Raw genomic sequence first — 26035 nt, 5'->3', positions numbered from 1 at the left:
CTGTCCTGGAGTTCACTGTATAAATCACATCAGGCTGGCCTTGAACTCACAGAGATCCACTTGCCCCTGCCTCCCAATGCTGAGATTAAAAGTGTGTGGCACACCATGCCTAGTCAAAGAGCCAGAGCTGCCTTTTTATTTATTTATTTATGTTTGTTTATTTTTAAGACCTCATAGGTTTCCTGTTCTGTCCTTTCAGGGAACTTTGAAGTTGTACAGAAAGCTTCCTAAGGCTTAGTGGATGGGTAAGATGGGTAGGAGTCTGTAGTTCTGGCTACCAAAATAGTGGGTGGTGAGGACAAACAGAGCTACCCCAGGAACACGCTGTGAAAGGAAATGAATAAGATGTGAATATCTGAGGTGTGAGTATTTGTAGGTGCTTGGCCTGCCAGGCTTTACAGCTTCTCTTTCCTAGCACAATAACGTTGGCTGCATTGCCTATCCTTTGTTTGGAATGATAAATATCCTAGCATAAGCTATTAATTCACTTTTTGTTTGTTCACTGTTAAAACGAACCCTCTGAAACAGTCAGTACCAGACACTTGATAGCAGGGATATCCTGCTCACTGCAGGGATGGACTCTACCAAAGGGCACAAAGAGAGCAGTTAGTCAGCTCTGGCAGAGCCCTGGGGTGAAGAGAAACATCCATCCTAGCTCACCCAGCCCTCAGCTGCAACAGGGATGCCAGAAGTGGCAAGAGAGGATGAACCTCATTTTCTGGATGGCATCCTTGTGGCCTTCAGATTACCCCCCACCCTGAAAGGGGAGTTTTGTGAGCAGAGGGATGCTTTGTCACAGGTCCCTAAGTCAGCCACCTCCTAAGAAGGCAAGTAGATATCAATGCTCATTTCATCTACACAGCCCAAGATCCAGGCTGTATCCCAGGGTTTAAGACATCACACAAGGTGGTATACACCTTTAATTCCAGCATTTGGGTGGCAGAGGCTGGTAGGCCTCTGTGAGTTCCAGATTAGCCGGGGCTACATAGTGAAACCCTGCCTAACTAAACAACAAAAAAAAGCCAGGAGTGGTGGCACAATACCTTTAACCCCAGTACTCAGGTGGTAGTGGCAGGACGACTGAGGCCAGCCTGAGTTAAATAGTGATTTCCAGGTCAGTCAGAGCTGCATAGTGAGACCCTGTTCTCAAATAAAATAATATACTTTACAATTTTCTTCCAGGGCGGGGGGGAAGCCGGGCATAGGTCACATGCCTGTACTAGGGAGGCAGAGGCAAGCAGATCTCTCAACTCGAGGCCTGCCTGGTCTACATAGTGAGTTCAAGGCCAGCCTGGTGAACACAGGGTTTCATAGTGAGACCTTGTCAAAAAAACGAAAGAAAAGTCGGGTGGTGATGACACTTTAATCCCAACACTCAGGAGGGAGAGAGAGAGAGAGGTGGGGGGGAGAGAGGGGCAGGCAGATCTCTGTGAGCCCGAGGCCAGCCTGCTCTACAGAACTAGTTCTAGGACAGCCTCCAAAGCTACAGAGAAACCAAAAAAAAAAAAAAAAAAAAAAAGCCAGCGGTTTACAGCAATCTACACATTTCCCGCCAAAGGCTGGGAGGCTGTGTCAAAGCTGAGAACGCATTGACAGCTGTCCATCTCTCTGCTGCCAGGGAGACAGCGGCGGCCGCGCGGGTAGGGCGGAGCCTGCGCGTGCGCGCTGCCTGGCGGGGGGGGCGGAGCCCGGAGCGCGGGCTAAGGAGCGCATGCGCGAGCGCCTGGGCGAGAAGCTGTCTGGCCGGCAGGGGGCGCTGAGGACCCACGCGCCGCTCTGCCTGCCCCCCGGGCGCCGTCCGCCGCGGTTCGATTGGAGCAGCCGCGGAGCAGCTCTTGGCGCCATTTTGAAGCGGAGAGGCGGAGGAACGGCCTGGACTGGCTGCGGAAGGGGAGGGGGGGGGAGGAGGCGATTGGATGCGGCGGCGGCGGCGGCGGCGGCGGCGGCGAGGGCGGCGGATCCCGGAGAGCGGCGGAGCGCGGGGAGTGTAGGAGCCGGGCAGCCGGAGGTAGGAGCGATTCGGGTAACGGAAAGGGAGCGCCTCTTCCTCGCCTCGGCGCTCCACGCTCCATTTTCCAGCGGGGCGTGCGCGCGTGGAGCCGCCGCCCGCCGAGCCTCGCGTGTCCCGGTGTCCGCGGGGCCGCGGTGGGGCCGGGGCCGGGGGCGGGGAGGCCTCGGGCCGCCGCTCGCGCCGGCCGCGAGTGACCTTTGCGGGGGCCGCCGCCGCGCCCCTCCCCCTCCCCCGCCTCCCGAAGAGAAGCCCCCCGCACGGCTTCCCCCTTCCGGCTGCCCGAGGGCCGGGCGCGAGGGGAGGCGCGCTGGCCGCGCTGATCGGGAGTCGGGGGAGCAGGCTGCGAGCCGGCCGAGCGACTCCCCGGGCGAGAGCGGGTGCAGCCCCACGGCGGTGCGGACGGAGGGCGAGCGGTGCGGGCTTGCCCGCCTCTGCACCGTTATTCCACTGACACTTGAAAAGTTTGCGGTCCGGGAGAAGCCCGGGCGGCGGCGGCGGCGGTTGTGGGTCTGCTTTTTGTTTTGTTTCGATTTTTGCTCTGTACGTTCAAGACTGCTGTTAGCACGTAGTAGCAGGCATGTACCGTGCAGCCGACAGGTGTTTGCAGGGCTGACTCCGAACCCCGAAATTCAGCACCTGCCCTTCAGAGCTGCATGCTATTCCGGCGTGAGCTGCGGCGGGGTTTGAAAGAGGAGTAAACCACCCGCTCCATCCTCAAGAACCTGATCTAGACTCAACAGTCCCCCCCCCCCACCCCTTTTTTGATCTCGAAGAACGCTCCTCTGATACTTGTGTTAGGAACGGATGGGAGGCAGTAGTGGCTCCAAGGAGCGGTGTCTCGATTGAATACTTGCGGGAGCTTTGAATGCTGTGGTCTGGGGCCTGGAGAGAGTCGGGGAGTCCTGTCTACCTCCCTGGTAACCTTTAAAAAGCCACGTGTATTTAGATGTAGCTGAAGCATAATGACTGAAATCGTGAATGGCAGTATAAGCATTGTTCTCAAGGCACGAATGGAAGAGTTCCAGGAGAGGGTATTTTCTGTGTTAACTCTTGTAGAAGTCAAGTAAAATCGCACAAACTCGGGCTTCATTGCTTTGCTGTGCAGTAGGCATGTCAGATGTTAGTGTTTGGGGGACAGTAAAAAGAATACTTGTGTGGTATGGCAGGTCACTGTGGGACAGTTAATCTTCCTCCTCATGGAGACAGCATAAAACCGAACTGGATTTCCAGCGGTGAATTTGGAGCTGAACGTTGCATGGCACATAAGATTAATACGATAAACTTATTCTCAAAACTTAAATGTAAGTCTTTTTTGGGGGTGGGAGTATTGGAACTGGCAATCCTCCCGGCTTGGTGTGCTGGGATTATACCACCACACCCAGTTCATAAAAACACATCTTGAATCAAAACGTTATTTCTTTGAACTCACATTTGCATATGATGTGAATTTACAAATATATATAGAGAAAAGATTTGTTTCAAAGTCTACTACTAAAATAGTAACTTTTCCCTTATGGCACTGATGTTTTCCTCTTAGCTGGGTTCTGTTGGAAGTGTCCCTGATGGGAAGGTATTGCTAGTCTTTTTGCTTGCTTTGTCTTTTTGGCTGTAGTTTTAATGCAGGTTCTTCATTACCTTTGCATTGCTTTTACTGCAGCTTTTGTTAATGCTCCCAGTTGCCTTTATTCCCTGGCTTTGGTCCCCTCTCCCTTTCTCCTCAGAGTCAGAGGAGAGTGTGTGATACTGGTGATTCATGTCATATCATAGGATGGTGTTTGTACCAGGGCTCTAGAAAGCTGTTTGTTGCTCGTAGTTTTAAGTTTATCCTGAAGTTCTGTAACTTCGTTTAACAGAACAATATTCTGAGGCTAGCTTTGTCAGTAATTTGCTAAATCTAAGAAAAGTGACCCCGTGGTTTAGATTGGTCTTGCTCAGGTGAACAGAGGGTTGGTGGGATACCTAAATTTTGGCGAGGGAGGGAATAATTCGGGGGCTGTGTTTTTCCTTATTCCCCTTGGCACATATTGAGATGTCCTTTGGCTCCCAGAGTGCTACTTCTTGGGTCACAAATTTGTTTAGCATTAAGAGTTGAGCTCACTCTAATGGCTTACAGATTCTTGGGTGACATACTGTATATAACACTGTAAAAGCGGAAATATATGTTTCCTTTGTAGGTGTTAGAAAATCACAGAGGAACTTGAGAATGGTTGCCAACCCTTTTATGGATGAGAAGTTGGGTTCAGATTATAATGTACCTGAAATTAGCAGGGTCACAGTCCTGCCAGGTGGGGAGTGAACGCTTTTAGAGCGTTGGAGACTGAGAAGTTAGTGTCTGTGTTGCTTTGTTTGGGACTTACTGGAACTGAAGTCATTGGGCTACATCAACACAGTAGTCTCCATCCTGCTCTCACTTTCCACTCTCTCAGCCATGGAGGTGCAGCTTCGAGGTCAACTGTTGGCTGTAGACTCTGGCTTCAGCAACTGAGTCCAGGATTTACTCCACCTAGCTGCTCTCAGGAGGTAGCTGTTTTGCAGCCTCTGTTTTCTGGAGCTGCTTGCTTCCTCTTTTCATTGTTTTGATACTGTTTGACATTTATTTACCTGTCTATTCATTTGTTTGTTTATTTATTTGAACAACAGTTTTTAAACTTGTAAGCCAAAGTGATGTGGAAAAGTTAGCACTGAGCTGGTTTTGTGACTGTGTATGAGTATACTGCATATAGATATTCATATATTCATATATACAATATACTTGAGTATACATATTTATGTAACAAACTCAGTTTATGACACAAGTCATGTGTCCCTGTCATTTACAACACACATTTTATTCCTTTTTTTGTGTTCCTGCTTGGCTTTGTTAAAGATTCCAAAAATAATTAGTTTAAAAATTCCCTGAGAATGTTAGTCTTTTGAGACACTGTCTCACTCTGTAGCCCAGGCTGTCCTCAAATTCAGCAGTCAGCCCTCCCACCTCAGCCTCCTGAGGGCTAGGATTACAGGTGTGAACCAGCGTGCTCTGCTGTTTTGTAGGTTTGCGGAGAAGCTGCCAAGTGCTTTTCAGTCCTGACACCTTGGAGAGTTAGCACTTTTCTCTCATTCCGCTTTCATGGGCCACCTGATTGTCACCGTTTCCTTCAGTACTTGAAAAATACTTTACAATCCTTTCTCACTAATTAGTTCAAAATTAATAAGCTTGCAGCATTGAGAGTTAGTTTTTACTGGCACAGATTGTTGTGTGTCATGAGAAAATTAAGATGATGAAGCTCAGTGCATAAAAAAGTTAATGCTTTCAACCATCAATGTGAGACATTTAAAAATATCTGTAATAGTTATTGCACTTTAATGATTACACATGAATAGTAAGCAGCTGTCAAACTGGAAAAGTGGAGGACAAACTGAGCAAAGCTGGATGACATTTTGAGGCATCGAAAGTCCTCTTGTGCTCGGCTGCACCTTGTTTTGAAGAGAAGACTGTAAACTGATTCATTGGAAATGTATAAATACCAACTTGGTGTGCATCCCATCCTAGGGATGCTGAAGCAGCCTGACCTGTAGCAGTAGGGAATAATGGTTAGGGACCTAGACCTAAATGATGAAAGCCGAGCAGAGTAGCATCCCTGCTGCTGCTGAAAAGTGAAGTTGCTGTTCCTGTACAAGAGTGAAATGGGCCAAGACTAGGAACTGTAATATAATGACCATGAGCTGTCACAGCTGTCTTAGAGACAGTGGTTAGGGTCCAGAAAGGAAAGGAGAGTTGTAGGCAGTAGCATAAAGTGTTTGTTTTCTTCCCCTCTTATTTTGTTGCACAGGTGATGTTAGGAAACGTGAAGGGATTTTTAAAGGAGAAGTCCATGTTACGAAGTGTGTCTCTTACTGAGATTCTTTGAGGCAGTTTTAGTTAGCTTTCAGACTTGAGACTGGTTGGGGGTGGAGGTTGGTGCTGGTGAGATGGCTTAGTAGGTTAAAGACACTTGAGCCAAGCCTGACAACCTGAGATCCATCTCTGGGATCCATGTAGGAAGAACCAACTCTGGCAAGTTGTCTTATAATCTCTACATATATGTGTGTGTACACACGAAATAAAGGAAATGCAATAAAAATTGTATATTTTAAGCTAAAAAGCTGTACATATAAAGAAAAACCAAATCCTTCTAGTGGTACAGAAAACTGAAAAAAAAAATAATAGTTCTTTTGGAAAAGTAACTTACTGTGCTCTCTCCCTCTCCTTCCCTTTGTCCAGGCTGGCCCCAGAGATCTATCTGCCTGCCTCTGCCTCCTGAGTGCTGGGTTCAAAGGCATGCACCACCACCACCCAGCTAGAAAATACAGTATTTTATTAACGTGCATACCATTGTTGAGTAATACTAGTCAGCAAGGGACTAGACATCATTGGAGTTTATTACGCTTTTTTGTTGTTGCCAATTTGAAGTGTCATGTGCTAGCTAGTCTTATGTTAACTTGACACACAAGCTAGAGATATCTGAAAGGAGGGAGGCTTAATTATGCTTTATGCCTACATAAGATCCACTGTAAGGCATTTTCTTAATTAGGGATTGATGGGGGAGCGTCCAGCTCATTATGGATGGTGCCATCCCTGGGCAGGTGGTCCTGGGTTCTATAAGAAAGCAGATGGAGCAGGCCATGGGAGGCAAGCCAGTAAGCAGCACCCCTTCATGGCCTCTGCATCAGCTCCTGCTTCTAGGTTCCTGCCCTGTTTGAGTTCCTATGCTGATTTCCTTTGGTGATGAACAGCAGTGTGGAAGGAAGTGAATAAACCCAACTTGCATTTTGGTCATGGTGTTCCATTGCAGCAATAGAAACCCTAACTAGGGCACCACACATATCTTAATTTGGGTTTGTATTTCCAAGAGACTATAAACATTTGTCTTTATACTCTTTACTGGGAAGTCACTGCAGACCAATTGCAGTAGTTTATCTGTTGAGCCTTCCCTCTTACCTGGGAGCTAAGGTGTGACTTTTGGGCTTTTGAAGAGGAATAAGATTTGGAGCACCTTGAGGATTGATGCTCTGAAGGGAGAGGTCACTGTGGTAGGCTTTGAACAACTAAGAGTAAAGCTGAGGGTTCTGTAAACCCAGAGGAGAGGCAGAACCAATAGGAAGGGTGGGAGATCTAGAAGCCAGAACAAATGAATTTTGTGCAGAGTCAACTCTGCTTTGTACTGTCCTATCACTCACTCTTCCTGCCTTCAAGTGTTGTTGCATTTTATTAAGATTGCCATTTGATTCACTACTCTACCCTGGCATGGGTGACAATCTGGACCTTGCTTTTCCAAATTTGAGGGTTTAGCTTTCTTAAAAGAGAACTTGAATTTCCTTCAAAGCAGTAATGGTAGCAGTTGTTTTCTTAGCATTCTTTAGTTCTCTTTCCTAGTCCTTAAGCATAAGTGTATGGAAAACTTGAGACGTTGGTATGTTTGTAAGCCTTTGGCTCTGTTCAGTTCCTATATAGTGCATCTCTCTCCCCCCCCTTCTCCCTCCTTCCACTTAAGGGCAGCATCAAGAGCTTGACTGTTACTTGCTTAATATAAAGTCAGGACTGCTAGAGTTTCATGTTTCTGTTTCTAACAAGCCACGTGTAAATCACCTATTTGTGAAAAATCTTAATTTTTAAAATCTGTAACTAACAGATAATTCACTTTTAAACACAGCTTTACTGAGGTATAATCCACATATCATATGGTTTTGCCTATTGGAAATATATAGTTAATTGTTTTCCAGTATATTTATAGATCCATTTAGCCATCACCACAGCCTGGTTTGGGAACATCTTGTCTCCTGTTACAAAGAAGCTCCAAAGCTGTTAGGCATTACTTTCCATCACTCCTTATGTCTTTCGGGATAAGCTAGAACAGTGTTTAGATTGTGGACAAATATGTAAGGACAAAATAAAAGATGTTTTTAACTTTTTGTGGGGTGGCAGACATGGTGCTACATGTCTGTAAATCCCAGCATTTGGCAGTGTGGTGTGCTGAAGCAAGAAAATTGGGAGTTTGAATCACTCTGAGCTATATTTGATACCCTGTTTTAATCGAAGAGAAACAGCCAAACCTGTTTGCAGGGAGAATATTGGTGATAAAAGATCTAACTTTATAGAAGACAAAGTGATGTAATAGTTGAATGTATCTTTGCACGTTTTATTGTTTGAGAAAATTGCTCTCAGTTCTGATTCGAGATAGAAAGATGGAAAATATTCTTGTAATAAAAAATAGACCGCACACATATATTAATTCTAAAAGGACAGTTAAAATCATAAACAGCCTGGCAGTGGTCGTACAACATGCCTTTAATCCCAGCATATGTGAGGCAGAGGCAGGCAGACCTTGGTAAGTTCGTGGCCAGTCTGGTCTACAGAGCAAGTTCCAGGACAGTCAGGACTATACAGAGAAACCCTGTCATGAAAAACAAACAAACAAAAAACAACAAAAACAAAATCATGAACAAGGTAGAATATGGAAGGCATGTTAAGCTCCAGGAAGGAATCTTGAAAAAAAAAAATGAACATGTTATTCTGTGTAGGAGTCATGAAAGATTCTTTTCAAAGAGGGACATTTGGTCAGGCGTCAGTCAGGTGCTGTAGAGCTGGGCTTTTGGTTGTGGTGATGGCCCCTTGAAGACAGGTCTTAATTTTCCCTTATGTTGCTGTTAAAAGATTGCCTCTGGTAGCTTCATCCACACTTAGATGTTTCTAGTTTACTTGGGAAAGTGTTTCACCTAAGCGGTTAGGGAGTGGTTGATGTCTTTAAGAAGTTATCAACCTATCTTGGGACTGAGCATCTTGCCTTTTTAGTTTATGCTCTTGAGGTTTGGTTTCATAAAGGATAAGTAATTCCTAAATAAATTAGGTCCTTATACATATTTTCTTTTGTCTCCCCTCCTTCATTAATTGCATCCTGTGGCTTCTTCCAAATTTCCTTTTTATAGTATACTCTTAGATGTGCTGTTTCTAGTGTAACATTCTCAAACTCAATTTTCTTCCTTTCCTCTAACAACTTCCCAGTGTTTGCTTCAAGACAGTATTAGACTCCCCCAACATCTGTTCTGTGGGGTGACTGCTTTTACACTCATGTCAGAAACCTGAGTGTTATCCTGATCCCTTCATTTCTTCCATCTCCCACCAGATAAGTTACCAAATGGTGTTAAGGTTTTAAGAATCTATAGTCATATATAAAAAACAACCTATACTCTTTCCATCCGTCTCATTTCCAGATGGCTATATAATTTGTACATGGTAATGATTTCTTTTTAAAGAATTATTTGTTATTTTTAACTACAGGTAGGGGTATGTGTGTGTCTGAGTCTGAGTCTGTGTGTCTACACAAGAGCAGGTACTTGTGGTGGCCAGAGGTATTAGATCCAGTGGGTTGTAAGCCACTTAACTTGGGTGCTGGAAACCAAACTCAGGTCCTCTGGAAGGGCAGCAAGTGCTTTTAAACCACTGAGCCATCTCTCCAGTCCTCTCTGGAGATACAGCTGTGTACAGATATATCCCACCTCAGTCTTCTGTCATTTTTTTCACTAATACTGGGAACCATTAACTTCTCTGCCTTTTATTTTATTTATTTTTTTCACATTGAAAAGTATACCCTAAGCTGGGAAGTGGTGGTGCACACCTTTAATCCCAGCACTCGAGAGGCCGAGGCAGGTGGATGGATCTCTGTGACCAGCCTGGTCTACAGAGTGAGTTCCAGGGCAGCCTCTAAAGCTACAGAGAAACCCTGTCTTGAAAAACAAAACAAACAAACAAATAAACAAACAAAACAACAAAAAATGTTCTGGGTGGCTCTAGTTCAAACCCTTGCATGAGCATGGCTCCTACATTTAGTTCTTTTGGTTTCTTGTAGCTTCCCTGAGCCCCTGCAAACACAGAGTTGCTTCTAGCTTGCTAACTGGGTTAGACCCTGTACTGGCTGTATCTTCCCATGTATCTTTGTGCTGAGTTTCCATTGCTCATGTGTGCTTGTGCACATAACCAAGTTGAGCATTTCACTTACATTTACTCCAAATGGTCAGGGTTTTGTGATTTAACTCTAGCTCCCATATTCCGTGTTGTTATTTAGGATCTTTGTGGTTCTTTACCCTGGAGTTATTTTATTTATTGTTGTTATTATTTTAGACAGGGGTTTTCCTGTAGCTCTGGTTGGCTTGGAGCTTGACTGATACCTAGTTCTACAGCAGTGCTCCTGCCTCTCTTCTATCTCCCAAATGCTGAGATTATAGGTGCATACCTCCATCCTACAGCCTGCATAGCTTTGCTATGGTTATTGGTAATGATACTGAACACCTTTTCCTATAGTTACTGATAGTTACTGTGCATGTTTTGGTAGAATTTCTTTTCCTTTTTCCTTTTTTTTTTTTTTTTTTTTTCCTTTTTGAGATAGGGTCTCACTATGTAGCCCTGGCTTTACTGAAACTCTCTCTGTAGAGTAGGCTGGCATTGAATTCAAAAAAGGTCCACCTGCATCTGCCTTTCAAGTACTGGGATTAAAAGTTGTGCACCATCACACCCTCCTCTGGTAGAATTTTTCCTCAGGTGTTTTACTTGTTAAAACATTGCTTTGCATACTTTTAATCCCAGCACTTGGGAGGCAGGCTGATCCCTGTGAGTTCAAGGCCAACCTGGTCTACATAGCAAGTTCCAGAGCAGCTAGTACTGTTACACATAGAAACCCTGTCTCAAAAAACCAAAACCAAAACCAAACCAAACCAAAATTGCAGTCTAACTGTTGTAAATGAATTAGTATATTTATTGTGTGTGTGTGTTTGTGGCACAGTGCATATGGCGCTCAGAGGACTGCTTTACTTGCAGGGATCAGCTCTCTCTACCATTGGGCTCTGGGCACCACACTATCTTGTTGGCTCCTCATCATTTTTTTATTGTTGACTTGTAGGATTTTTTTTTTTTTTTGTGATGGAATTCAAATCTATGGCCTCTTGAATGAGAGGCAAACATTTTGCCAACTAAGCTAGGTCTCCAGTCCTTCCTAAATACATTCTGGATATAAATTCTTTACTATATCATTGACTTGAGTATTTTTCCCATTTTGCTCCTTATCTTGTTCTTAACATGGATTTTGATAAGGTGAAGGTTTTAGTTGAAGTGTTCTAATCAATGTTTTTAAGTAGCCTTTACCTAACCCCAAACCATGCTTATTTTGTGTAGAAGATTCTTAGTTGTGTTGGTTAGGTTTCCTTTACTACACCAAATAAGTGAGATATTAGGCAGTAAAGAATTAGGTTGCATTTAATTACATCTCAATAAAAGTAAACAATAATTATTAATGAATTTGTGATCTTGGTATTGTATTACTCTTCCTTTCTTTAGTTACCATCTCTGTATTTGGAGGTTCCATTCTGTGATCTGGTAGCCATTGCTGTTGGTTTTCTGGAGAAAGTGCTGGATGGTAGTGGTGGGTGGGAAGGAGCTAGAGTCCCATTACCCCTTTTGAGGGACTTGAAGGCCTCCAAATAGGCAGCACTTTTTAAACCTTCCACTACCACTTGGGGATCACATGGCCTTTGGACACCTAAAGATCCAAAATGTAGATTGTTTTTTTTTTTTTTTTTTCTCAATTTTTCAGTTTGAATAATTCCTGCTGTCTCGTCTTTAAGGTAACTTTTTTTGGTGTTATTTCTTGTGTGCTGTTAAGGCCATGTTCAAATAATGTACCTTTTAGTTCCTGTATTTCATTTAAAAAATTCTGTCTACTTAGATGCTTCTTTTTTTTTTCTGTTTTTTTTAATTTATTTTATATAACAATTAGATACTTCTTTGTGACCATGCTTTTCTTTATATACTGAATATTTATAATAGGTACTTTAAAATTCTTGTCTTTAAACTTTCCTCGTCTAGGATATTTGAAATAGTCCTTCTCTGTTGACTGCTGTCTTCTCATTTGCCATTGGTTATATTTGTTTCTTTTCATGTCTAGAAAGATATAATTGTAGAAAGTTGTAATTGTAGAGTGAACTTTGGATCAAATGTATCTAAATTCTCTATATTCCTCCTTAAACATTGACTTATTTTCAGTTACATGTGTGAGTGTGCATGATCATATAGTGTCCTTCAGAGGCCAAAAGAGCATCGGCTCTCATGGAACTGGAGTGACAGGTGGTTGTGAGACATCTGAAGATGCTGGGAACTGAATTTCTATCCTCTGCAAGAGCAGTACATGAACTTACTCTCCGAGTCATCTCACAGTCCCCTCTTTGTCTTCCTTTTCTGAGTATAGTTATGACTACACTTAATGGCAGGCTGATTGTCTTTCTTGAGCTTTAGTTCTTCCTTTTGGGCTCCCTGAGATCTCAGAGTGTGTGAAGTTCAAGGGTCAATGAAGAACCTGGAGGGATTTTTAATTTAATGCTACTCTGACCATTTTGAATTTTACCTTGTAATTTGCTACATTGTAGTTTTAATTCCAGATCACTTGAATCTCAGCTGTCCTATATTGCTGCAGACTCTGGAAATATTTGTGGGGAAAGCTGGGTACACAGTTAAAATGCCCTTTACCTTTCTTTTCTTCCAGTGCTCAAACCTCTGCTGATTTCTTGCTCAGCGTTGCTTTTTTTCTGCTTTCAAATTTTCCTTAGACTACAATTTAGAGGAAAAGTTTAACTTAATGAGTTAAATGGGTACTATACTCTCATACCCAGAGAACTTTTCACAGATTCATATTTTAATCAAAGTATGTCTTTTTTTTAAAAAAATAATCTAACGTTATTTTATGTGCATTGTTGTGAAGGTATCACACCCTCTGGAACTGGAGTTACAGACAGGTGTGAGCTACCTTGTGGGTGCTGGGATTTGAACCTGGATCCTCTGGAAAAGCAGCTAGTGCTCTTAACCACTGAACCATCTCTCCAGCCCCCAAAGTGTGTCTTGAAAATCACTTCTGACTTTATATGCAGTGTGTTTTAAGGTTGTGTGCTGCCCCTCCCCCAAGACAAGGTTTCTCTGTGTAACAGCCTTGCCTGTTCTGGAACTAAACCCTGTAGACCAGGCTGGCCTTGAACCCACAGGGATCCGCCTGCCTCTGCCTCCCGAGTGCTGGGATGAAAGGCGTGTGCTACCACCGTCCAGCTTTTTGTTAAATTTTTTTCTTTTTTTATTTTATGTGCATTGGCGTGAAGGTGTCAGATCCCCTGGAACTGGAATTAGACAGTTGTGAGCTGCCATGAAGGTGCTGGGAATTGAACCTGGGTCTTCACCACTGAGATATCTGTCTTGAGTCCACATGGTTGTGTGTTTTTTAAGACATGGTATAAACTCACTATTGTTTTCTTATACATTCTTGGTCTGAACAGGTAATGTAGGTACCAGGCACTCAGAGATGTCTGATGAAAGGGACAGCTGCATGTCTACAGTTGTCCTTACTAAGGCACCATATACACAGCATTGTTACATATGATGTTATTAGATGATACTGGAAAAGGCAGCATTTTTCATTTTTCAAGTTTTTTAATTTTAGCATTTGTACTATGAAGGAAAAAAAATCACTAAAATGTTCATACTTATTTGAGTTGCTTCTGTCTCAAACTTGGTAAAGTGGTCATATGCTTATCTTTAAAGTAGTTAACTGATTAGCCCGGACTAGCTCAAGTCCTGAGGACCATCAGGGTTATATAAGTTGTTTATGGACCACTATAGAGATAGTGAAGTATATTTAAGAGGTAACTAAATGAGTGAGTTTTAGAGGTGGTACATGTGTATTTTAATGGATTTGTTTTGTATTGTTAGCCCAGATGTATCATCAAACACATTAAAATTTGACAATTTTCAATTCTTTAGAATGTGATTAGTGATTCCTTGATTGTTTTGGAGTATATCAATTGTGAGAGGGTATATTAGAACCTTCTAACATTTATTTACAATCTTAGTTAGGGTTTTTATTGCCATGAAGAGGCACCATGACCACGGCAACTCTAATAAATGAAAACATTTACTGGAGTGGTGTTACGAGTAGATTTTCCTGCCAGCCTGGTCCCAGTGGTGTGCCAGCCCCAAATAACACACAGAGATGCTGTATTAGATATAATACTGTTGGCCTGTTACTAGCATTACTCATTGACTAACTCTGTCTTAAATTATTAACCCATTTCTATTAGTCTAAGTATTTCTACATGGTCTTATCTTACTGGAGAGAAGGCCGGGTGTTCTGTTCTCTCAAGGTCTCCATGTTGAATCTCCTCCCTACTACATCCCCCATCCTCCTTCTCTTCTAGTCCCGCCTATCTTGCTTTCCTATTGGCCAACAGTGCTTTCTTTATTCATTAACCAATAAGAGAAACATATTTACAGAATGATATCTCCCATCAGGGTGGCTTACAGTTTAGAGGTTTACTCTGTAATCACCCGGTGGAGCATGGTAGTGTGCAGGCAGACATGCCATTCCCTTTGAGCTTATGAGCAAATTACATTCAGACTACCACATTTATTTGCTTGTGCATGCATGTGCGCACACGCGCGCACACACACACACTGTGGCATATATGTGGGGGTCAGAGGACAACTTTTAGCAGTTTAGTTTTTTCTTCTCCCAGTGGGCTCTGGGGATTTATTAAGCCAGGTGAGTAAGGCCCAGTAAACATCCCAGGATTTCTGTACACCCGTATTAAAATATCATGCCACAAATCCACATAGGTCAGCCATTAGGCACAATTATAACTATATTCAAAGAAGTGTGTGTGTGTGTGTGTGTGTGTGTGTGTGTGTGTATTTTACAACTGTTGGACCATCTTATTGGTGAAGAAGGTACATTTAAAAATTGGAACTTGTTAATCCAAGAAATAATTACCTTTGAACTATGTTGGTTTATTTGTTGTTTTAAAACTTAAATCCTCAGATAGTTTTGCTGATAAGTGAAAATGAGCACATGGCCATAGCCTGTGGCTTTCTGCTTATTTTGGTTATATGGGCAAGAGGCAGCTGGAAATAGTCAGTATATATGGCATATAGAGTAGTCTAACTCACAGCTCTAGTCTCTTCTCTCTCAATTTGAGTTTGGTCAGAGAAGGAAATTGCTTTATTTATGTGGGGATTTATTTATTTATTTATTTATTTATTTATTTATTTGTTTGTTTATTTTTATGAGATATAAGAATTCTCTCTGTTCAGTTTGATGCTTGAAGTGTGTAGGACTGGCATTTTGGAAGGGAATGTAGACATGAAGCTGAGAGCTAACTGGAACCAGCAAGGTGGACATGGAAGTCATGGAAATGGGCTGAGCCATTAGCCCAAACCTGTAACTTTGACATTTGAAATTATATGGGCAATCTGTAATAGGCAGAACACACTTTGCTTTGAAGGTAGGCACAGACTTCTCAGTACTGTTTGAGACAACCAAAAGAGATCCGAAAGAAGCTAGAACAGCTGTGAGCCCAGTTACTATTTGCAGCCTATGAAGGTGACCCAGGTGAACCAGAGACCTAGTTGGTGTTAGTTTCTGACCTTTTCTGTTACAGAAGCATGGCTACTTCCTTTTTGTCTCAGGAATTTTTTGAGGCCATCCCTAACCCATAGCCATGCAGAGAGAAGAATTAGTTACAATCTAAAGTCATTGATGCTGTCATTCAGTCTGTCCCTTGTAATCACACCTTTGCTATGCATCAGATGAATGTTTGTTCAGATAGCACACAAACTTAAAAGAGGATACTGTCATTTTCTCCATTTTTTAGAAGTTTCTATTTACATAAGTCAATGAATACTAATTGTTTTGTAACTTAAATATTATACCATGAAGTTAGCTTTAGTAGGTGGATATAGAAAGAAAGATAAAAATGCAATTTGGTTAATATATACATTCTTTTGTATTAAGATAGAGCAGAAATACTTTTATTTCTGCAGCTAGTTATGTGGTTATAGCCATCTATAATTATCTTCTTCCACTGTTATTCCATAATCCCTCTGTCTTTGGCAGGTGTTCCAGCTGTTTGTGGTTTGTCTGGGGAGGTTAAGGGTATGGCCAATTAGCAGTTCTCTTGGGCTGTTTCACTGACTTTAATTATAGTACATGGAAATTGTCAATGCATCAGAGGAGCTTCTGATTCCAGACCCTTTATTTTATTTATTTATTTAGTTTTTTTTTTTTTTTTTTTTTTTTGTGTGTGTGTGTTAGTCTCCTTGTACAGTAGAAGCCAGTCAGTCTAGTTAGTTGGTTGATTCATGACATGAAGACAAGGTCAGGTGGCAGTCTCAGTTTATAGTTTGGTGATGCTATTGCAGCATCCCTTTCTTAGGAGCCAAGAGCATACCCTCCTGAACCCATTCTGGGCACTGAACCTTGTTTTTCAGGGATGCTAGGCAAGAGTTACTGCTGAGCCATAACCCAAGCTGTGACTAGGATCTAGATGAACAGGAAATCTTAAGTTGTGAGAATAGGCAGAAATAATAACATCTCTATGTCAGTAGAAAGAAGCTGATAAAGGAAAATAAATGATGAAGATTGAAATTTATGGTTTGCTGGAGTAATGCCCTTGAGTAAGAAAGGGTTATTAATGCAAGGGTTGGTTTGATTTGGAAGTGGTGACCCTTTCTTGTGTGAGGACATACATGTGAGCATAGATACATGTAGACTGTGACAGATGATGACATGCATTTGTTTCAGTGACTTAGGAAGCAAATCTAGTGGATAGAGTGAGAATGAAAGCCTGGAGTGGTGATACATGCCTGCTGGGATAGATAAACAGATCACTAGATTTGCCTTTTAGCTGAGCTGATATACCTGCTGGGGTATCTTTTACTGGGTAGGTTGTCTAGGGGACCTGCCTGGTCTAGGATAGTCTTTCATGTTTATGGTGGGTTGGTTGGTCTCTGCTGGAAGAGGGAGGGAAAGTGGAGGCAGGATTCTGAGTGAATAGAAACATGTAAGATCTTGTTGAGTCTGTACTTGGAGCTGCCTGATGTTACTTGCTGCTGGCCAAGGCAAGTCTCAAGACCAGGCAGAATTCAAGATGTAGGAAAACCAGCTGGTGATGTTTCCTAATCTATTGAAATGGTTAGGATAATAATACTTTCTGAAAGGTGATTTTTTTTTTAATGTGATTTTTTTTTAATGGATTAAATAATCTATGTAAGTTCTTATGGTGTAGTTTTCCCTTAGCTAAGGCTTTGCATTTTGTTATCTGTGGTTAGCCACAGTCAGTCCAAAATTTCTAAATGAAAACTTGAGTAACATTTTATAAATTTTAGATAGTGTGCTTCTTTGAGTGGTGTGCTGAAATCTTGCATTTGTGATGAGAGCCTTCTGTCCAGTGTGTCTTTGCTTGTGTCTGGTACCTCTCTGTGAGCTCTCCTTATGTAAGCATCTCAGTTACTAGATTGGCTTTCCTGGCATCATGAGCTGTGTTCAGGTAACACCTGTTTGGCTTAGTGATGATCTAAAGTGCAAGAGCAGTGATGCAGGCTATTTTGATGTGCTTGAGGTGAGAGATGGAAATGTTTGGCCTAGTAAGAAAAGAAAGAAAACCAGTGCTGAGTTGCTAAGGTTAATTTATTGGGTCTAGTTGATAAGTCATGTGTATGCATAGGAAATGCATTGTGTCTGTGTATTTGTGCATGTGTATATGTATATGGTTTGATATTGTGGTTTCAGTCATCTTCTAGGGATCATTAAACTTACCACTTCCTATTGGGGAGGAGACTGTTGTAGTGTCTAGATGTATGCCAATAATGTTTAGTACAAGTAAACAAATATTCTGCAACATTTTCCCCTTTTTTGTCCAAATAAAAAGGAAGGTTTTAGTTTTAACATAATATGGCAATATACAAGCTGGGTGGTACATAAATCCCAGCACTTGGGAAGACAGGTGGAATTTTCTGTGAGTTCAAGGCCATCCTGTTTATAGAGCAAGTTCCAGGAAGGACAGCCAGGGCTATTACAGAAAAACCCTGACTTAAAAAAAAAAAAAAAAAAGTTTTGAGGCCAGCCTGGTGTACAAAGCTGTACAGAGGAAACCCTGTTCTGAAAAGGAAAAGAAAAGAAATTATATTTGCAATAGCCAGTCTATTTTCATTTGACAAATTACAATCTTTTTGTACCTCAAAACATTTTCTTAGATAAACAATTTAATCTTTTATGTTTTTCAACCTTATAAACTTGAAAAAAAAATGTATATGAGTGCTCTGTCTGCATGTAGACCTGCAAACTAGGAGAGAAAATCAGATCTCACTGCAGGTGGCTGTGAGCCACCATGTGGTTGGTTGCTTGGAATTGAATTCAGCACCTCTAGAAGAGCAGCCAGTGCACTTAACCTCTGAGCCATCTCCAGGCCCCTTATAAACTTTTATAAACTTTTATGAGTTTCTTTTCTGAGTTTGGTAACAAGGAAAACTCTGTCTTGACTTCAACTCTGTCAGAGACCTGAGAAGGAGATATTATCTGAGTGAACAGTAGGTGAAGAATAGCAGCTTCCAAAATGATAGAAATGACAGAAGTGGCTGGCTGCCTGGATGGTCACCCAAGATTGCTGTGCAGTGTTGGAGCATTTATCTTCCACCTACCAGCCACGAATATTTGACAGACTTTTCTGTGAAGCAGGAATTTGAAGGACTGTCCCACCTTCTCTTGGCAAAGTTTGACTTCTTTATGTCTAATTTGTACAGTAAGTATACTGTCAGCAGTCAAGGCAAGGGCAGTTTCTTGCCAATATGGCTAGCTTTGCCACAATTAAAATGAACTCCGTATGGAGGTTCTTCAACACCCATTATCCTTTTATGAAGTAGACAGGTGCTGCCAGGAACAGACATGTCTCACTATTGTGAAAAGCCTTAGGTTACTAAACATTTTTAAATGCCATATTCTGTAGGTCACCTATTTTAAAATAGGTGATCTTCAAATGCTTTAACTTTGAAAACATACCTAATAAGACTACAAGTTTGATTGTTATAGATGATTAACTACTAACCTGCATTTTTAAATTATTGTAAACAGTTTGTAATATTAACTTTCAAGGATTAGAACTTTATATTACATTTTAAAATGAACTGGATAGGTACAGTACCTTAAACAAGAGTAGAAACATATATATGGTATAATAAAAATAACCTTAAATTTGTATCAATATTCAAAAAGTCCTTACCAATGTATTTGAGTTGAATCTTTATACGCTATTCCTGTATTCCCCAAAGTCAAACATTTATAATCCACCAAATGACCGAAAATCACCCACCCCATGTCTTTGGAATATAGATATTGTGTACTCAGGACTGCTACCCATTTTCTGAAGAGTTGGATCACCTGGACCACTCATTTTTATTGGTGTCTGTTCTCCTTCCTCTGAAAATACACATTTTCAAAGGTAATATACATTTCTTCATTAACATAAGCATGAACAATGCATTGTACACAAGCTAGCCAAAGATGATGTTTTGTTTTATATTTGAGCAGGTAAAAGGCATCTGTCAACTTTATAAGTTTGTTTGAACTATATAACTAAACCTCTATCCAAGCCATATAAAAGGATGGCATGTAATACTCAATCATGAAGTCTCTATAACTGTCAAGATTTATCATGTCTCATCCAGTCTCAGAGCTGTTCACATGTCAAGAGAGCAGCATGTATATCACCTGTCTTGTAGTTTTTCTAGCTTTATTTTTTTATGTCTGTAGCCAAGACTTTCCAGGGGGTCTCCCCTGATGAATTCTGGTCTCTGTAATTTTAAAGGAATCCACAGCCTTGGATTTCCTGTGGAAATAAAAGCATAACCTCTCCCTTAATGAAATACATTTCCTAAATTCCATTTTAAAGTTAAGACATCTCTAAAGTATCTAGGTTGGTTTAATTCAGCAGTTGCTTTACAATCCCATGTCTCTCATCAGCTGCCATTTGCTCATTAGCATTCAAAAAATTCAAAGTCAACAAAGCACTATACAAGATCCAGATGCCCTGTGTATTTCCCATCTTTACGTGGCTTATTCTTAACGTATTTGAAGACTTAATTATTTTTAAACTATTCTTTTCTATGACTGTCTATTCCCATTTTCTTAAGTACCTCCTGCTTAGAAGTTTTTTGTTTATTTATTTATTTTCTATGCACTTGTAGTGTTCTTTGACATCTTGAACCAATCTTAAACTGCAAAGTAGCAGCGAGGCCCTCTGCCATGTGGCTCTGCCAGCTGGCTATGCCTCCTTCCCCAGGCCTTGAGAACTGAGTCTTACTTAGCCCACAGGACTAGCCTAGAGTTGTGTTTAACCGAGAGATACATTTAACTGTTCTAGCTGGAGGAAGTTGATGCCTGCTCTTTGGCAGGCATTTTTCCATAGCTTGTGGTTTCTACTTAGCATACTGGCTGCTCAAGTGCTCTGCTGCACAGTAGCACTTATTAAAGGATCTGAATCTGGTTGGTTTTTTTTTTTTTTTTTTTTTTTTTTTATTTTTATTTTTAGTTTCTTAGGCCCTATGTGGAAATTCAATTTGGGCTCCAGGTTGGGCACCATTTTTAGTTGGAATTTTTTTTTGGACCACCAACGAGCTCCCAAATAAAAACATGGAGACTTATAATTATGAATGCTTGGCCTTAGTTTAGGCTTGTCTCACTAGCTCTTTTAACTTAATTTAACCTGTTTCTATTCATCTATGTTTTGCCTTGTGACTTTTCACCTTTTTCCATTCTGTATGTCCTGCTTTCCCGCTTCCTCCATGTTTGGCTGGCCCCTGGTGTTTTCCTGCCGTCTCCTTTTTTTCCTACCATGTCTAACTTCCACCTCCTACTTCCTCTACCTGCTCAGAAGTTCAGCCTATACCTCCTCCCTCACTATGGGCCATTAAGCTTTTTATTAGACCAGTCAGGTGTCTTAGGCAGGAAACGTAGAACAGCAACACAGCTTTACATAATTAAACAAATTCAGTACATCTTTGCATAGTTAAATATTCTTCAACATGGGAAGCTTAACATGTTACAGGATTAATAACAATTACTCTTCTACTTTTTATTTATAACTAAATTCTCACAATATTCCTGTAATACTTTCATTATTTCCTTATATTTGAGGAGACAGCACCTAAGTTACTAAAGCAGTGGTTCTCAACCTTTCCAGTATTGTGACTTTTTAATATAGTTCCTCATGTTGTGGTGACCCCCAACAATAAAATTATTTTTGTTGCTGCTTCATAAATGTAATTTTGCTACTGCCAGGAATCATGTTTAAATATCTGATATGTAACCCCTATGATAGGGTTATTTGACCTTCAAAGGGGTAGTGACCCATAGGTAGAGAACCACTATACTAAATTGTTAGTTCAAAAAATTGCTGGGCAGTGGTGATGCATGCTTTTAATCTCAGCACTTGGGAGATAGAGGCAGGCAGATCTCTTTGAGTTTGAGGCCAGCCTGGTCTACAAAGTGAGTTTCAGGACACCCAGAGCTAAACAGAGAAACCCTGTCTTGAAAAATTTTTTTAGCTAATGTAAACTGGATTTAAAGTTGGTATACACACACACACACACACACACACACACACACACACACACACACACACACCCCTACCTACCTACCTACCTACACCTACCTTTAAATATGTCCCCCATCCCCACCCACAAGACTCTATGTAGCCTGAATGTCCTGGAATTCACTATATAGATATACCAGGCTGGCCTGGAACTCAGATCTGCTTGCTTCTGCCTCCTGAGTGCTGGGATCTCAAGGCATGTACTACAACACCTGGCCCAGAATTCTTTCCTCTGAGGAGCAGAAGTTGTTAAATACATGGGCACTGGAACTTCTACTAAGTTTTGGTCCTGCCTTTAGTAGCTACTTACCTTAGGACAAACAGTGAATCGGTCTTACTGTCTAGGAAGGAGGGTGCTCAGATCTTGGAGTTGTTGATGAAGTTGAAGAGGATTAATGTATATTAAATGCATTATTGTATATTAAATGCTTAGAGTTGTGAGCTAGGACTAAGTGCTCACTATGTTATTTTTCCATTAGTCATACTCATACTGTCCTGCCTTTATTTTATCTAAACTTTTTTTTTTTTTTTTTTTTTTTTTTTTGAAACAGGGTTTCTGTATATAGCCCTGGCTGTCCTGGAGCTTGCTCTGTGGACCAGGCTGGCCTTGATTTTGCTGTTTGGCCAGTGTGTGTTGTTGTTGTTGTTGCTGCTGTGACCAGGCTGGCCTTGATTTTTGTTGTTTGGCCAGTGTGTGTTGTTGTGTGTATGTGGTTGTGAGTGTAGGTCAGAGGATTATCGTGGTTTAATAAAGATCAGGAAAAACAGATAAGCTGAATAGATGTTTATTCAGGGAGAAATAACTTACAACAGAGACAATTGAACACCAGCAGGTTCCTGGTCCTAAGGATGCCTCCTGATGCTCTTCTGTCCCTGTGCTGCAAGCAAGAGATCGCTCTGGGGGCCCTTTCCCCAGACCTAGTTCCCTCAGGTAATGTCCACCTCTATCCCCACCTCCAATGGGCATGGTCAGTACCACAGGTGTGGACAAAGTGAATATTTCACTACAGAGGATGGTGTTGGATATCTTCCATGGTCATTTCATCTTATTTTTGAAGTAGGTATTTTATTAAGCCTGGAGCTCATTGATTTGGTTAGACTGTCTGGCTGGTCAGTGAGTTTCTGGGGTTTGCCTGTGTCTCCTCTTTCAGTGTGTGTCTGTGGGTGGGTTACAGACAAGCACTGACACATTCAGCTTTGATATGAGCATTGGGGATTCAGGCTCACAGGTTCTCATGCTTGTTCATCTGACTAAGCTAAATCTTCAGACCCATAGTTAACAATTTATTAATTAAACTTGTTAGCATCTCAGAACAACAGTTTCTAAATCACATGCTAACACAGTGCAGTGCAAAGAAGACTTAGTATTTACATGTAGAGGCATGGCAGTAGGCAATAGTAACTAAACCCCTACAATTCTATAAGAACAGGAGACTGTAAGTGAAAACAATAGTCTACTGCACCTCTCAGAATTGGGCCGAGGTACTGTGAGATGGTGGTGGTGGTGTGTAATGTGACCTCACACGTAGTGCTGTGTGTTTAGAACCAAGGCTCCATTGAAGTTGTGTGTTGGAGAATGGGTGAGGTCTCATTTGTGGTTTAGTTTTGTTTTTTTTTCAAGACAGGGTTCCTCTGTGTAGTTTTGGAGCTAGTCCTGGAACTAGCTCTGTAGACCAGGTTGGTCTCAAACTCACAGAGATCCTCCTGCCTCTGCCTCCCAAGTGCTGGGATTAAGCCGTGCACCACCATTGCCTGGCTTCATTTGTGTTTTATATTCATTGTGTATATGATTTTGGTCATTATGTCCTGAGAAACATTTTAATACTGCCAGAGTTTCTACAACCCTCACATTCAATTACATGACCCCCAGTGGGGCTTTTGATCCATAGCTTAAGAATCTGGGCTCTAAAAATTATTCAAATTTGTTAATTATGGCCTCTAGTTTTTCTAGTGTATAATCTATTAGTAGTGGAAAAGATATTTTAAAACTTGTTCTGTGAGACAAATAAAAACACCCCCAAAATTTGTATGTTTGTATCTGATATAAATTAGTCTGATTACTTTTCATGTTTCATGTTTAATAGTTTACCTAAATTTGAATCACTTTGCTTGTGGCTTGAATCATAATCATTTCTGGGAGGAATCTTAATCTAGGCTTCCTCGCTGGCCAGAGAGTCCTAGGGATCCTCTTAGCTCCACTTCCTCAGTGCTAGGATTCCAGGGGGAGCTTTATATATGGTCTGGAGCTCAAATTCACACACTTAACTTTCAACGTGAGCACTTGACTGAGTCATTCTCTCCTGCTCTTGTGTTTTAAAAGCTGCTTGGTCTGTTAAGAATATAGGTACTAGCTGGGTGGTGGCGGCACATACCTTTAATCCAAGCACTTGGGAGACAGAGGCAAGGGGATATTTGAGTTTGAGGCCATCCTAGGCTACAGAGTGTATTAGTTACAGGCCAACCAGGACTGGCCTGTTTTGAAACAAAAACAAAAAGTTATGTATGCATAAATATATAATATACACATATATGGGGCTCAGTGGTTAAGAGTGCATACTGCTTTTGAAGGAGACCTGAGTTCAGTTCCCAGCACCCACATTAGGCAGCTCACAATTGACTGTAACTTTAGCTCTCTGTGATGTATAGCCTCTTGTGGACTCCTTGGGCATTGTATGGGCAACCACATATCCAGACACATATATACATATTTGAAAATAAAGTAAATGTTAAAAAAAGAATATAGCTACCTGATATTTGTTGTTGGCTTTCAATTTATTTTTTCCTTTCTTGGTTCCTTTAGACAGAGTCTTGCTGAGTAGCCTAAGGTAGCCCAGAATTTTCTGTAGCCTCAGTTTCTAGAATTTTAGTGGCAACTTCTGCTATTATTTAACATGCCTCTCTTTTGTCTTTACTTGCTTGCTTTAAAATGGTTATTTGCATTTGTCCTATAGTTTTTTTTTTTTCCTGGTAGGAAATTTATAGTCAATGACTTCCTTTTTCTTAAAATATCTTTGAAATTCTGGCTTGTTAAAAAATTGACACTAAAGTTGTGCGGTGGTGGTACATTCCTTTAGTACCAGCACTGGAGAGGCAGAGGCAGAGGCAGGCAGATCTCTGAGTTCATGGCTACCCAGCTCTGCTGAATGAGTTGTGATACAGCCTGGGTACAAAGAGGAACCCTGTCTTGAAACAAAACAACAAAAAATTTGACACAAACACAAAGGCTTCTTTGATCAATATCCTCTTTCATTATACATGTTAATGTTGTTTAGTAATTTATTTTAGTTTTTTTTTTTTGGTTCCCAAAATTATATTTATTATATTCATTGATTGATCTTGTGTGAGTATTTTTTATGTTTTTGAAGAGGAGTTCCCATTATGTAGTCTTGGCTGACCTGAAACTCTATATATACCAGACTGGCCTTGAATTCACAGAGATAGGCCTGCCTCTGCCTTGAAAGTCCTGGGACTAATGTGCTTCTATCCCTAATGCAATTTTTAAAAACCTGTCCGTCTGTCCGTCCGTCTGTCCGTCCATCCATTCATGTGTGTGTTTGTATAGTGAGACCCTACATTCCTGTGGAAGTCAGAGGACAAACTGTGGGAATCTATCATGTGTGTTCTGGGGATTGAAATCATTTTGTCAGGCTTGATTGCAGGTGCCTTTACCTGCTGAGTCATATTCACTGCTCCTAGCATGTTTTGATTAGTATTATGGGTGCTTGTTTTACTGAAAATGTCGTATTCATATTATCCATATATTATATATACATTTAAGCACAGATCATAGCATATTGGCTTTGTCAACACAACTTGTTCTTTTAAAAAACATTTTTCTTACATTTATTCTGTTTGTGTTTATGTATTACATGTATGGGCACATATGAGGAGGTCAGAGAACAACTTGGCGGGGGTGGGGGGAGGGAGTAGGTTCTCCTACTGTGTAGGAAAATCATGTCCTCAGTCTTTTCACCCTGTAAGTCATTTCACTGACCAGATAGATGTACAATGGTGTAATGGTTGTATTCTGTATTCCACAGTAATAGTAGTCTATACTTCATGAAGCTATAGCCTTGTTGATGCCAGGTTTTTCTCATTTTTACCATAAGATATTTTTATTAGTGTGAGACACTTGGAAGAGAAGAATTACTGGATTCCAGGAAATGTGTTGTAAAAGTTTAATAACTATTATACACTATCCCCTTCCCCGCCTTAAGAAAGGTTGTAATTACATTAGAATATCTGACAGATGAGTGGTTTTCAGAATGTTCCCCAAGTACTTCTTTGACATAGAAGGAGTGTGTTCATTTAACTGCTCTTCACTCAGACAAGCACTGGGCATTGTTACCAGGTTTTGGTTAGAATGGCTTCATGAGTGAAGTGAGTTTGATGAAGCCGCCTTCTGCAGAATAGATATCCTAGATTAACAATACCTTGTGATCACTGGCCTTTGACCATCTTATGTTGCCACACGTTGATGTATCACTTGCTGAATAGTTCCAATTGTACTTTGGCTTGTATTGAGATATGAAAATGAGTGAATAAAATGAACTTCTA

The 26035-nt window shown here is 41.2% G+C and overlaps 1 protein-coding gene across 3 annotated transcripts in view; it reads left to right on the top strand.

Moving 5' to 3' along the window:
* The first annotated feature begins 1859 nt into the window (after positions 1–1859).
* The window catches only part of Pds5b (PDS5 cohesin associated factor B), a 128998-nt gene continuing 104822 nt past the window's right edge, over positions 1860–26035 (top strand). For 2 of the 3 annotated variants that reach the window (XM_051205145.1, XM_051205144.1), the window contains exon 1: positions 1861–2008. The gene's annotated coding sequence lies outside the window, so the exon portion shown is untranslated. Of the gene's footprint in view, positions 2009–26035 lie in introns of all 3 variants that reach the window. The other variant, XM_051205143.1, reaches the window with a different exon arrangement.

This window comes from Phodopus roborovskii, unplaced genomic scaffold, assembly GCF_943737965.1.
Source record: "Phodopus roborovskii unplaced genomic scaffold, PHOROB, whole genome shotgun sequence".
Classification (NCBI taxonomy): domain Eukaryota; kingdom Metazoa; phylum Chordata; class Mammalia; order Rodentia; family Cricetidae; genus Phodopus; species Phodopus roborovskii.
The sequence above is the reverse complement of the archived record's forward strand: the minus strand, read 5'-3'. Positions and strand labels throughout refer to the sequence as shown.